Consider the following 13,622-nt stretch of genomic DNA (forward strand, 5'->3'; position numbering starts at 1 on the left):
GAAATATCTTACTGTTAAAGATCCAGTCATACTGTGGAATAATTTGAAAGATAGATATGACCACATGAAGATGGTCGTTCTTCCACAGGCACGATATGATTGGACTCATCTAAGGCTACAAGATTTTAAATCTATCAGTGAGTATAATTCTGCTATGTTCAGAATTATTTCCCAATTGAAGTTATGTGGTGATAATATTACTGATCATGATATGTTGGAGAAAACTTTCACCACTTTTCATGCCTCGAGTATGCTCCTGCAGCAGCAATATCGAGAGATGGGATTTAAAAAGTATTCTAAACTTATCTCACATCTTCTTATAGCCGAGCAACATAATGAGCTATTAATGAAAAATCATGAATGCCGACCTACTGGTTCTTGTCCATTCATTGAAGTGAATGAGACGAACTTCCACCAGGCTAAACGTGGAAAAGGTCGTGGCCCCAGTCGTGGTCATGGTCGTGGTCGGGAAAGAAACTCTAATCATGGTAATAATAATGCACCAAAGAACACTCCTCACCACCAGCAGTGGAAAAGGAAGGAACAAAAGCATGAAGCGATGCAAGCACTAAATGCAGAAAATGCATGCTATAGATGTGGAGAAAAAGGGTACTAGTCATGTACCTGTCGTACGCCAAAGCACCTGGTTGAGCTTTATCAAGCCTCCCTAAAGAAGACAGAGAAAAATGTTGAAGCAAATTTTATTTCTGAAGATAATTTAGACTTCATGCATTTGGATGTAACTGATTACCTTGCACTCCCAGAAGGAGAAACAAGTCATGTAATCGGTGGTGAATCTGTAGAAATGTAAATATTTTAATTTTTGTTATTTGTAATAGATAATATGGTTATGTAATTGTTGTACATAAAAAAATTATGATTTGATAATGATGTTTACTATAATATATCTTGTTTATGTCATTTGAAGAATATGGATAACATTATTAGATCAACTTAAACTCTAGCAGAGTTTGCAAGAAATATACAACCACAAGAAGTGGTTATATTTCATATATCTCATTGCAATTATATTTTGTTAACTACCAGAAGTGATATATGCCTATGATCACCAAAAGTGATAATTTAGGCTTTCTATGGTTACAATTGAAGATAAGCTACATAAATATTCTCTATATTAAATGCACGCCTCGATTTGCTCCTGAAGTAGTAAATATTTTAAAAGAGGTTGAGGCATCACAATTTGATGTGATTAATGCGCATTCAGATAATTATGTTCGATTTCCTGAAGAATGAGAACTTTTGATAATATTAATCCATTCCCTGAAGTGAATGTGACAATACTAATAAGTCGGGTAAATATGAACGCGCTCTTGATGTGAATACATTACAATTCACCTCCAGAAGAGTTAATATAATTGAGAGAATATATACTCAATATTTCCTATTTAAAATTTGCTCCTGAAGAAGTAACACAATTGAAATTGCCTCCTGAAGTGGAAAAATATTATGAAGAGGAGTTTTCGTGTGCTTAAACAATTGTTTTACATTGTTTATTTGATTGTGATTTTCTCTCATGACACCAGCAGTGTCTGAGCAATATTTGATAGTACAAAATATATCAACAACTCCTGAAGAGCTAAATGTTTGCCTAAAGAATACATGACACCAGTAGTGCCAGATAAATATTAGATTGTGGATAATAAATGAAGGCTCTCGAAGAGCTTATATACAAATATGTCATTCATATTATATGATTATGGTCAAAACATATGTTGTAGTAAACCTGAAGTTTACTAATACAAATGGCTATCATATTGAGACTACAAATGATTGGAAGATTGATAATCTTCATGTTTCCACAATCATAGGGGGTAAAATAATATGTATGTGAGAAGTTACCCGCCTTATTCTTTAATTTGTACTATATCATGTATCACAGTAAACCAGAAGTTTACTAAAGCAAAAGTTTATGCCATAGTAAACCAGAAGTTTACTAAGAGATAGCACATGACATGATAAACTTGAAGTTTTCATTTGCCATTTTTAAATGAGCTATTTGAGAATTCAGATAAGCATATACTAAAGAACTAGAAGATTCTTCAGGAATTCTCATGTGTTGCTTGTTCTCATAATGAATTGATTATACCAGCTAAAGTTGGGACTAAGACCCCTGATTCTGAAATATATAAAAGGTGAATATGGGCCCGTTCACCTATCATGTGAACCACTTATAGGTGCATATATGAGATGGTTACATGTGTAATTATTGTCAACCTGCAGTTTGACATTTGGAATTGCTTTTCTCGATTAAGAGCATAATTTTCAGATTATGAAATCAAGACAGTTCATCTTGATAATTCTGGTTTATATCCAAGCTGGTTTAGCATTGAATACCTCCTATTAATGGCTACACCATTGCTTATGAGAACAAAGCTTCATGTGTTGGTCTAAGATTTTCTCAATTGCATATAGCAGCACTTGTAAGCATCAGATCAACAATATATGATAAGTCCTCCCTTCACAATTGGTTTAGGATCAGAAACCAAATATTTTAACTATATTTTATTGCGTGGTATATGATTAATTTCTCTACCATAATACACAAAGATATGTTTCCCAAAGATGATTGGGGATATATGCTAGTTTTTCTAACATTTGGGGGATGGAATAAACAGTTGAAAAATATGCTATATGAATCAAATTATCATGATCCTCACTTAGAAGATAATTCAAGTCGAATGCCAGAAGCATTTCCTGATCCAAAATTAAATATTATATTCCAACTGCAAATGCTCCTATTAAAATTAAAGTCTCTGAAGGATAGAGTTTACTGTATGCATGAAGCGTGGTAGACCAATCGGTTCCAAAGATAACAATCCTTGAAAAATAGTAGGAGGATATGATCAAAATGATCATAATGAGGAGGAAATAAGCTCTAGAAGAGCCCACGACATAACATTTCATGAAACTCCCGAAAAAGTTCAGGTACCTGAAAATAAAGAAAGTGATGAGATCTCCACAAGTTATGTCGCTTCGGAACTGACACAAAATGATCGTCGACGATATATTTAATACAATATAGTGCACAATATTGTAAAAGATTGTGAGGATCGGACTAGCAGTCCAGACACTTGAAGATGTCATACCATTTAGATACAAGTCTTAACCTATATGACTTATTTGGCTAAATCTATATGAAGATCCTTGAAGGATTGAAAATGCCCGAAGCATATAATTCAAAGTCTTGAGAAATGTACTCGATCAAATTATAAAGATCTTTGTACGGTTTAAAGCAATCTGTGCGCGTGTGGTATAATCGCCTCAGTAAATATTTGCTGAAAGAAAGTTACATAAATTATGTTATTTGTCCATGTATTTTTATAAAGAAAATGTCATCAAAATTTGTTACACTTGCTATTTATGTTGGTGACATAAATCTTATTGGAACTCCAGAAGAGCTCCAAAAGGGTCTTAAAATTACTTTTACATGGACAAAGTGTACCCATTAAGTACACCAATGAATATTCAATCACTTGAAGTGAATAAGGATCCGTTCCAACCACTAGAAGAGGATGAGGAGCTTCTTGGTCCTGAAATACTCTATCTCGGTGTAGATGGTGCACTTATTTATTTTGCTAATGCTAACAAAAGTGGTGTAGATCGTATTGGTAATGCAGATGCAGGTTATTTATCCGATACCCATAAAGCTCGAATTCAAACCGGCAAGCAGAGAGTGCATATGATTGAGATCAGTGATTCATTCGAGAAACATGTGGGTTGGAATGTGATAAAAGACCCACAATATTATACGGAGACAATGTTTCATGCATAGCACTATTAAAGAGAGGATTTATAAAAGGAGATAGAACGAATAACATTTCACCAGAATTATTCTACATACATGATCTTCAGGAAAATTATGACATTGATGTGCATCAAATTAGTTCAAGTGACAATCCAGCAGATTGTCTTTACCAACTTCAATTTTTGAGAATATGGTGTACAAGATTGGAATGCGGAGACCCAAATATTTGAAATAAGGTTTTCTTCAGGGGGAGTAAAATGCGCGTTGTACTCTTTTTCCCTTACTAAGGTTTTTCCCACAGGGTTTTCCTTATAAGGTTTTTAATGAGTCAGCCAGCAATGCGTATTACTAAATATGTGTACTCTTTTTCCTTCACTAGGATTTTTTCCCACGTGGTTTTTCCTAGTAAGGTTTTAATGAGGCACATTATCTTTTAATGAACATCCAAGGGGGAGTGTTATAAATATATTATATTATGGATGTTCATTTAGTACTCCGTTGTAAATAAACTTCCTGAAGGAGCTTATCCATATGGGACTCCACCGTAAATATGTTTATCTATTTAAGTACTCTATTGGAAATAAGCTTCCTGAAGAAGCTTATCACTTCGATAGGATAAACATTACCCCCGGTAGAAGATTATCCATACCGGGTATAATAAGCTTATCCTTTCAGTACCCAATTATGGATAAACATTGCTCTCAGTAGAAGATTATCCATATCTGGTATAGTAGCAGCTTACACAACAACTTCCTTTCTTCTATAAATAGAAGAGATTTCAGTTCATTATATACCTCAGTTTGAATTCGAATAATATATCAGTTTCTCTCTATACTTGTCTTTACTTTATACTCTTTATTTTATAACACCTATTTACTTTTATAGCCGATAACACATATTATACACTAATTATATAGTACATATTATATACTATTATTAATTATAGGTATCTTATACAACCTATAGCTATTATTTCTAGGTGGATGAGTATTTAAGTTAATTATTTTTCTTTTTTCCTTGGACGAGAGTTGACAGGAAAAGAGAATTAGTAGTAGGATAAACTCGAGAAAATGAAAATTATGGTTCATATCTAACCCTTTTGAAGAATTTTCATAAGGTGGTCTCTTTGATCCTTAGTTTTAAATTTGTATCTCCATTAAGAAATTTATACAAAAATTATCTTGGCGCTACATCCGCCAAAACTTTTTATTCTTGTTCTTCTCCTCTCTCATTATCCTTTTCTTCTTTCCCCTTTTTCTTTTTGCAATTAAATGAGCATACAATTTATATCGAAAAAAAATTAAATATGTATTGTAGAAAATTAAAAATCAGTTGATTTACTTATGATCTGAGTTAAGTAAGAAATATTCCATTGAGTCTATATCGTTTATACCTAATGATGTGGATTAGTTTGGTTAAATAAATTTTAAAATTATTGCTTGTTTTTTTTTTTTTACCTTGTTGTTAAAGAAGATAAAGTAAGTCTAGTGACTTTTGAAGGTTAGGGATGAATATAATCATTGAGAATTGTTGAAATTTATATTAAAAGGTTCGATATCAAATTAAGAGCCATTTAGAGTTGATTCGGATCAATTTTGAAGCAAAAATATATTGGTAAATTTTTTTATTCACCGAGAATTTGTGAACAATTTGTTTTAAACCTACGACACAATTTGTACTAAACACTTGGGGATTCCCAAAGAGTTATGGCAAGCTCATCCATCAGATTAACTTGGTGATTCACTTGGAATTGTGGACGATTTGTTCCAAAGCTATGATACAGATTTATATTAAACTGAGTAAATGTGAAAAGGGAAAGAGAAGAGGATTTTTTGATATTGTTCCCTCGCGGGGATTCGATTGTTGTACCGTTGATCCCTTGCCGGGATTTTATTGTGACTTTATTTATTTTCTTACCTTTATTTCTTGTGAGTATTATTTTGGTAAGAGAGTGTTAAAGCACGAAGGGTGATGTCGTGCACTTGTCCTTGATTTTCCTGAATCTTGCAGATAATTGGGTTATGTTGTCCTTTACGTTTATTTACTGATTTTTTGTTGATACTTGCTTCTATTATGTGGTTATTGATTTCCTTGCCGGGATTTTGTTGTTCCCTTATTGTTCCCTTGTCGGGGCTCCATTGTGATTGGTGTTAAATATTATATTTGGATCGTGTTGCATGCCGCAAAAATATTATATATGGATCGGGTTTCACGCCACAACAATATTATATCGGGTTGCACGCCGCAACAATATTATATGTGGATCGGGTTGCACGCCGCAACAATACTGTATTTGGATCGGATTGCATGCCGCAACCATGATATATGTGGATCGGGTTGCACGCCGCAACAATGATATATGTGGATAGGGTTGCACGTCGCAACAATGATAAATGATATGGATCAGGTTGCACGCCGTAACAGTGTTGTTATATATTGGGATCGGGTTGCGCCACAACAATTGTTGATACAAAGTGTTTATAGATTGGATACAAGTTTCTTATTGTTTTGCCGTGAATTCTAAGTTGTCCTTATGTCGTTACTCTTGATTTGTTGTTGATATCGATACACCCCCGCAGCATGTTTCCCCCTTCCATCTTTACTTGTTTATTCCTGTTTTATTTTCTGTTGTATATTATATAACTGCACACAGGTTCATTTGGTAGTCTGGTCCTAGCCTCGTCACTACTTCACCGAGGTTAGGCTAGGCACTTACCAACATATGAGATCGGTTATGTTGATACTACACTCTGCACTATGTGCAGATCCCGGTGCAGCTATTGGACCATAACATTTGGGTGGCTACCTTCAGTCCACGCGGAGATCTAAGGTAGACCTGCTGGCATCCGCAGGCCCTGGCGTCTCTTCTATCCTTTATTTCCTGTTTCATTTCTTTGATTCGGAAATAGTGTATCTTTATTTTCAGACTTTGTATTTAGCACTCTTAGATCATTGTCTGTGGTACTGTGATACCAGTTCTGGGTGATTAAGGCCTAAAGAGTTGTATTAGATTCATATTTCAGATATTTTACTACATTTCTTCCGCTTAATGAAATTTTCGTTATTTTTCACATTATTGCTTTATAAATGCTAAAAAGGTATAAAAATAGATAAAGGTAATCTGTTCAATAATTGGCTTGCCTAGCTTACATTAGTAGGCGTCATCACGACTCCCGAAGGTTGAAAATCCGGGTCATGACAAGTTGGTATCAGAACTCTAGGTTACATAGGTCTTACAGTTCGTAGACAAGCTTAGTAGAGTCTGAAGGATCGGTACGGAGACGTCTGTATTTATTCCCTAGAGGCTACAGAGTTAGGAAAAACTTCACATATATTCTTTCCTGTCGTGCGATTTTGTTCTCTCAATGCTAAATTAAAACCTCTACTCTTGTCCTTTCGTGAATAGTGAGGTCATGTACCTCTTCTTTAGCCGAACAATAACACAGACCGATGTTAGATCAGCTACATCTTCGGAGGCTTTGCGGAGGTTGGATAGGTTTCACCAAGCTCTTCGCTACCACTTTTAGCGTTGCATCTTCTGAGGATCCCCAGGATTATCTAGACAGTTGGCATGAGGTTCTCAGGAACATGGGGATAGTGGAGACCAATGGGGTTGACCTTGTTACTTTTCGCTCGCCTGGATCCGCCAAGACTTGTTGGAGAGATTATTGTTTGGCTAGACCAGTTAGGTTATCAGTTTTGACTTGGGATCAGTTTCTCAGCTATTTCTGGAGAAGTTTCGTCCTGTCATTCAGAGAGAGATCTACCCGAGGCAGTTTGAGCGTCTCCAGCAGAGTTCTATGACTGTTACTCAGTGTGAGACCAAGTTTAATGATTTGACCCGTCATACTCTTCTTATACTCCTATTGACAGAGAGAGAGTGAGGAGGTTCATTGAGGGACTCGTTCAGCCTGCTCAGTCAACTAGAGGTGGAGGTAGAGGTATTAGAGGTGGAGGTACAGATACTGTTCTGGTTTGTAGTAGAGGTGCTTCGATTTTATTTGATCCAGGATCTACATACTCTTATGTGTCATCTTATTTTGGGTCGTATTTAGTCATGCCTAGTGATTCTTTGAGTGCTCTTGTTTATGTGTCTACACCGGTGGGTGATTCTATTGTGGTAGACTGAATCCATCATTCATGTATAGTTGTGATTGGAGGTCTTGAGACTCGTGTAGAATTGCTTCTTCTGGACATGGTTAATTTCGATGTCATATTGGGGATGGACTGGTTATCACCTTATCACACTATCTTAGACTGTCATGCCAAGCCAATGACCTTAGCCTTACCGAGTTTACCTAGTTTAGAGTGGAGAAGGACTCCTAGTCATTCTACCCGTAGTGTTATCTCTTCTATGAAGGCTCGACGTATGGTCGAGAGGGGATATTTGGCCCATTTGGCCTATGTTCGTGATTCCAGTGCTGAGATTCCTTCTATTGATTCTGTGCCCGTTGTTCGTGAGTTTCCTGAGGTATTCCTTTCAGACCTGCAGAGTATGTTACCCGACAGGGATATTGACTTTTGCATTGATTTGGCTCCGGGCACTCACCCTATTTCTATCCCGCCGTATCGTATGGCCCCGCCTGAGTTGAAGGAGTTGAAGGAGCAGCTACAAGACTAGCTTGAAAATTGTTTCATTAGACCCAGTGTTTCGCCTTAGGGTGCGGCGGTGTTGTTTGTTAGGAAGAATGACAGATCGATGAGAATGTGCATTGATTACCGGCAGTTGAACAAGGTTACAATCAAGAATAAGTATCCATTGTTGAAGATTGATGATTTGTTTGATCAACTTCAGGGTGCCAAGGTATTTTCGAAGATTGACTTGAGATTTGGCTACCATCAGTTGAAGATTAGGGCATCCGATGTCCCTAAGACAACTTTCCGCACTCGGTATGGGCATTATGAGTTCTTGGTGATGTCATTCGGGTTGACAAATGCCCCAACAGCTTTTATGGATTTGATGAACTGAGTGTTCAGGCCTTATTTGGATTCGTTTGTGATTGTCTTTATTGATGATATTTTGATCTATTCCCGCATCCGGGAGGAGCACGAGCAGCATCTTAGAGTGGTTCTTCAGACCTTGAGGGATAGTCAGTTTTATGCTAAGTTTTCTAAGTGTAAGTTCTGGTAGAGTTCAGTTGCATTCTTGGGTCATGTTGTATCAGCAGAGGGTATTCAGGTTGATCTGAAGAAGATTGAGGCAGTCAAGAACTGGCCTAGACCAACATCAGCTATGAAGATTTGGAGTTTCTTGGAATTGACGGGCTACTATCGTCGATTCGTGGAGGGGTTTTCGTCTATTGAAGCCCCGATGACCAGGTTGACCTCGAAGGGTGCCCAGTTTAGATGGTCTAACGAGTGTGAGGCGAGCTTTCAGAAGCTCAAGACAGCTTTGACTACGGCACCAGTATTGGTTTTGCCCACAGGTTCAGGGCCTTATACGGTTTATTGTTATGCATCTCATATTGGACTTGGTGCGGTGTTAATGCAGGATGGCAAGGTCATTGCCTATGCTTCGTGGCAGTTGAAGATTCATGAGAAGAACTATCCGGTTCATGATTTGGAGTTGACAACCATTGTTCACGCGTTGAAGATTTGGAGGCATTATCTGTATGGCGTGGCATGTGAGGTATTCACGGATCACAAGAGTCTGCAGTATTTCTTCAAGCAGAAGGAGCTAAATTTGAGTCAAAGGAGGTGGTTAGAGCTATTCAAGGACTATGATATCACTATTTTATATCATCCGAGAAAGGCCAATGTGGTGGCCGACGCTTTGAGTAAGAAGTCAGCCAGTATGGGCAGTCTTGCTTATATTCCAGTCGGTGAGAGACCACTTGCTTTGGATGCTCAGGCCTTGGCCAATCAGTTCATGAGGTTGGATGTTTCTGAGCCCAGCCGTGTGTTAGCTTACACCATCGCTCGTTCTTCATTAAGTGTATTCGAGATCGTCAGTATGATAATCCTTATTTGTGTGTCATCAGAGACACGGTGCATCATGGAGGTGCCAAGCAGGTTACCTTAGGTGATGATGGAGTTTTGAGATTGTAGGGTCGAGTTTGTGTGCCTAATATGGATGGACTCCGATAGTTGATTTTAGAGGAGGCCCATAACTCCCGATACTCTATTCATCTGTGTGCCGCGAAGACGTATCAGGATTTGCGGCAGCATTATTGGTGGTGGAGAATGAAGAAGGATATCATTGCATATGTGGCTCGGTGTTTGAATTATCAGCAGGTTAAGTATGAGCATCAGAGGCCTGGTGGTTTGTTCTAGAATATTGATATTCCTGAGTGGAAGTGGAGTGGATCACTATGGACTTCATTGTTAGACTCCCACGGACTCAGAGGAAGTTCAATGCAGTATGGGTTATTGTTGATAGGCTGACTAAGTCAGCGCATTTCATTCCTGTGGCGGTCTCCTATTATTCTGAGAGGTTAGCAGATATCTATATCCGGGAGATTGTTCGTCTTCATGGTGTTCCCAAGTCTATCATTTCGGATCGAGGTACACAGTTTACCTCCCATTTCTAGAGAGCAGTTCAACGAGAGTTGGGCACACTGGTTGAGTTGAGCACAATGTTTCATCCTCAGACGGACGGGCAGTCCGAGCGGACTATTCAGATTTTGGAGGATATGCTCCGAACTTGTGTCATTGACTTTGGAGGCTCGTGGGATCAGTTTTTGCCTTTAGCAGAGTTTGCCTATAACAACAACTATCAGTCGAGCATTCAGTGGCTCCTTATGAGGCTTTATATGGTAGGCGGTATCGGTCTCCGGTTGGATGGTTTGAGCCGGGAGAGGCTCGGTTGTTGGGTATGGATCTAGTGCAGGATGCCTTGGGCAAGGTCAAGATTATTCAGGATAGGCTTCGTACAGCTCAGTCCAGGCAAAAGAGTTATGCCGATCGTAAGGTTCCTGATTTAGCATTCATGGTCGGTGAGCGGGTATTGCTGCGAGCGTCGCCTATGAAGGGCATGATAAGATTTGGGAAGAAGGGCAAGCTTAGCTCTAGGTTCATTGGCCCGTTTGAGATTCTTGATCGCGTAGGAGAGGTGTCTTATAGACTTGCATTGCCGCCGAGCTTATCAGCCGTGCATCCAGTGTTTCATGTGTCCATGACAATATTATTGTGGATCGGGTTGCATGCCACAATAATATTATATTTGGATCGGGTTGCACGTCACAACAATATTATATGTGGATCGGGTTGCACGCCGCAACAATACTATATTTGGATCGGGTTGCACGCCGCAATAATGATATATGTGGATCAGGTTGCACGCCGCAACAATGATATATGTGGATCGGGTTGCACGCCGCAATACTGATAAATGATATAGATCGGATTGCACGCCGCAACAGTGTTGTTATATATTGGGATCGGGTAGCGCGCCGCAACAATTGTTGATACAAAGTGTTTATAGATTGGATACAAGTTTCTTATTGTTTTGCCGTGAATTCTAAGTTGTCCTTATGTCGTTACTCTTGATTTGTTGTTGATATCGATACACCCCCGCAGCATGTTTCCCCCTTCCATTTTTACTTGTTTATTCCTATTTTATTTTCCGCTGTATATTATATAACTGCACAAGTTCATTTGATAGTCTGGTCCTAGCCTCGTCACTACTTTACCGAGGTTAGGCTAGGCACTTACCAGCATATGGGGTCGATTGTGCTGATACTACAATCTGCACTATGTGTAGATCCCGGAGCAGCTCTTGAACCATAGCATTTGGGTGGCTACCTTCAGTCCACGCGGAGATCCAAGGTAGACCTGCAGGCGTCCGCAGGCCCTGGCGTCTCCTCTATCCTTTATTTCCTGTTTCATTTCTTTGATTCGGAAACAGTGTATCTTTATTTTCAAACTTTGTATTTAGCACTCTTAGATCATCTGTGGTACTGTGACACCAGTTCTGGGTGATTAAGGCCTAAAGAGTTGTATTAGATTCATATTTCAGATATTTTACTACATTTCTTCCGCTTAATGAAATTTCCGTTGTTTTTCACACTATTGCTTTATATATGCTAAAAGGTATTAAAAATAGATAAAGGTAATCTGTTCAATAATTGGCTTTCCTAGCTCACATTAGTAGGCGCCATCACGACTCCCGATGGTGGAAAATCCGGGTCGTGACAACTGTGTTAATATTATTTAGCCTTGTTTATGCTTTATTATTAGAATTATTGATTGCAAACATTGATTCATGCCTATTTGACTTTGTTTATTACTTGAGAAAAAGGAATTTAATCTAGAAAAATTTGGCTAATAAGAAATTGAACTAGTTAAGTTTCGATTAGTTTGATTAAAGGATTTGAACTAGAGATAGGGATGATCTAACTTGGACTTATAATCAATTGCTTTGATTGCTACCCATTTGACTTGAAAGAACCAGTTTTGACAGAATCACTCTTTTATCGATAGGTATTGAGTGGATACTTGTGTATTGAGAGTCATAACAAACTTCGATCTACTAAGCAAGCATAGATTTACTCTACTTATTAGGTTTATACCTAGGTTAAGGTTACAACCCTAAGCCTTTCTCTATTTGATAAAAAGACCAAAAATATTTCAATCATTACTTGCTCATTAGTTAGTTAAATTTATTAGCAATTTAACTTAGAAGAATTGTTATCCACTTTTGTTTGGAAGCTAAATTTTGTTATTTCACGTTTCTTTCTTGAGCATTTACCTCAATATCCATTTTAAAGTCTTTGTAGATTCGACCCTGACTCGCGTTGGATTTATTATTATAACAAGCGTTTTATATTCCTTAACTTTATAGGATCATGGGCAAGCTATTGCCGAATTAACCACAACTTTGACTCCACTCGCTAAGGCTCAACTTCATCAAACTCAAGATCCTAATTAAGTTTATGCTATGGCAGCGTGAATGTCTTGGTCAACAAGAAGAAGATTAAAGACCCTCAATTGCAATCCCGAGTGGAGAGTTATGTACATGATAATGGTAGTTATGAATAAGATAACTCTTATCAAGAGAAAGAAGAATAGGTACAATTTGTAAACAATTACCAAGGGCAACGAAGCAACGTTCAAGGCTCCAATCAAAATTAATAGCATTCTCAAAATAACTAAGGCAATTGGGATTCTAACAATCAATAAAATTGGCATAACAACAACAACAACCAAGAGAATTGGGGAGGCAACAATCAAGGAAATTGGGAAAATAATAATAATCATGCAAATTGAAGTTCGGGTTTTCAATGACCCCTAATGTACTAAAAATCAAGCAAATCACCTCGTTATCCTTCCCACGATTCAAGTTCTTCAAGTAATGAAATGGGTCAACCACCTCCTTATTGAGAACATGTTCAAGAAAATGATGAAAAATAATGCGAATTCGGATGCCCAACTTGCTTCACATACCATATCAATCCGTAATCTTGAAGTTCAAATGGGAAAAAAATTTCAAGCTCTTAATACTCATCCTAAGAGTTCATTAATATGTGACACGGTAGTGAACCCAAACGGTGGTAACAATACGAGATATGCTATGGTGATTATCACAAGAAGTGGACGAGGTGGGAATGCACCCACCTCAAATGAAAAGCAACTTGTGGATGATGACCAAGTAATCCAAAAAGAGGAAATCCAACGAAATGATGTTCAAGTACATGATGATGTTCAAATTAATATTGATGATAGTGTGGAGGAGACCCGAGAAGAGGTAAACTTGTCTAGGGAACACATAATTAGCATACCAGATTCGGTATTGCAAAAGGCTAAGGCACCCTTGCCAAAGCCCCCACATCCTTAACCTCAAAGGCTTACTAAGAAAAATGCTAAGAATAAATTTAAAAGGTTTATCCAAATAATGAAAGGTTTTCTCTATTAATGT

This window comes from Nicotiana tabacum, chromosome 22, assembly GCF_000715075.1.
Source record: "Nicotiana tabacum cultivar K326 chromosome 22, ASM71507v2, whole genome shotgun sequence".
NCBI classification, from domain to species: Eukaryota; Viridiplantae; Streptophyta; class Magnoliopsida; order Solanales; family Solanaceae; genus Nicotiana; species Nicotiana tabacum.